This window comes from Aplysia californica, unplaced genomic scaffold, assembly GCF_000002075.1.
Source record: "Aplysia californica isolate F4 #8 unplaced genomic scaffold, AplCal3.0 scaffold00153, whole genome shotgun sequence".
Taxonomy (NCBI): Eukaryota; Metazoa; Mollusca; class Gastropoda; order Aplysiida; family Aplysiidae; genus Aplysia; species Aplysia californica.
Genome location: NW_004797423.1, coordinates 1,326,626 through 1,328,732, shown reverse-complemented (window position 1 = coordinate 1,328,732; position 2,107 = coordinate 1,326,626).

Sequence of the window (2,107 nt, the reverse complement as noted above, 5' to 3'; positions counted from 1 at the left end):
AGAAAGAGAGAGAGAGAGAAAGAGAGAGAGAGAAAGAGAGAGAGAGAGAGAGAGAGAGAGAGAGAGAGAGAGAAAGAGAGAGAGAGTTGTGTTGTATAATAATATTCATTTGTTTTGTTTGGGGTTGTTTGTTTTTTTGAGGTGGTTGTTTTCTTGGGTTTGGGTTTGTTTGTTTGTTTGTTTGTTATGGCTTGTTTGTTTGTTCGTCTCTTGGTTTCCTTACTAATTTGTTTGTTTTTCTGCATGTTTGTTTTTTTGTTTTGTTGGGTGTTTTTGTTTTTTGTTTTTGTTTTTTTTTGTTTTTTTAAAGAGGGGGTAAGGGTAATTGACTTGGAGATTGCAGTGTTATTCTTCTCCTGAAAGAACCTATTTTTATACCAAACGAACACATTTTCTTTTTAAAAAAACAAAATAAAACAACAACAAGAAAACAAAATCCAAACGCATAAAAGTTATAAATTATGTAGTACTTTATCGCCTGCGACAGAATAACCAATACGAGTTAACATTGAGCTCTGCTTCAAAGCAGCCATGAGTTCGTGCGGACTGAAATCGAATGCATAAAAATTATTTTAACGACTTTCTTATCTGTTCAAAATAAGTCTATTTCTATATCATGGTGACAAGGGAAAATATATTGATTACATCGTCAACGATTCAGTTATCCTTGACCGAAGCCAACAGGGCTCGAGCTTTTTAACCCTATCCGTACGTCGTGTTTTACTATCGTATCCATACGACGTAGGGAACTCTGTACCACCACTTTCCAAAGAGGAAATTTACTCGTTAATCCGATCTTTGGCTCCTTCTTACTGCTGCCTTTCAGCCTCACCCCTGATCTTCTGATAGGAAAGATCTACACCTAACCTTCTCAGACAAGGGGTAAAAAATCTTGGAGGTCCCGTGTGCAAGTTGCGCACGTTAAAGATCCCTTGGTGGTCTAAAATCGATAAGAGTAGGCTTCGACCGCCACCCGTGCAAAATTCAAAATTTCCTACCAACTGAAAAACTTGTATGGTCCCCATGCGCTCATATGACCTAATGCAGTTGCGAGCGCCGTAAAACACTTACCAACTAAAAAGCCCTCGTATAGTACTTTGAGAGTGGCAGGACACAAGTAACGTAAAATATCGTGTGGTATGTTATGATTTCCCATTCAACACTGCATGGTTAACTGAGAGTCGGAATCATAATATAAACCTACACTTATCACAATAATATTTTTGATTAAACATCCTTCTGCAGTAGGGAAGAGCCAACTGGGTAAAATGGAGATTAACAATAACATCCTAATTAAGTTCAAGAACCCATATATAGTAGTTCCTGTGTAGGGATCCCAACCTGAACCATGTGCGTTATAGTCCAGCATGATGATGGTGATGCTACTCGTCAAAATGATAATCTACCCCCCGGGGCGGTGCTACTGACTGAAGTGTCTTTAAGCCATTCCCAAAGGGGGGACATTGCCATGTTCTGATGCACAGTAGAATTGTAATTGGGCTGATTCACCAATGTTATGCTCATAACTGTGCCATAATTGCAACTGGGAACTGCTGCTTTTTCTTTCCTCGTCCTTACTATCGTGATTTTTCCTCTACTTCTTTTGTATGTTTGTCACTCTCTTGTGACCTGCTATTTCCGGGGTGCTTTAATAGCCGAAGCAGACTTTGTGCTGTCGAAGCTAGAGAGGTGAGCTGAGTAAGCCTTCTGTTGACATCCACCCCTTGGCGCTCATTTGACCTTATCCAGTCGCGAGCGCTGTAAAACCTCTACTATAACAAATATGATAATCTTCCCAGTTAAAAAATTAAATGAGCCGTTGCTTACCTCTGAAGACCTCCAAATAAGACAATGAAATACTTTACTTTTACTTTACTTTTTTTCCCCGCTTGTACCGGTGGGTGTGACCGTCTGTCTGCAGCAAGACGAGTGGCCTGTAGGAGGGACATCTCGTGAGCTCTGAGGGTGTCTGTCACAGATTCCCTAAAGGACAAATATACTAATAATTGTTAAATACTCGATCGAGTTCCTTAGGAATATTAGTCAGTGTGCTGCTACTACTACTACTACTACTACTACTACTACTACTACTACTACTACTACTACT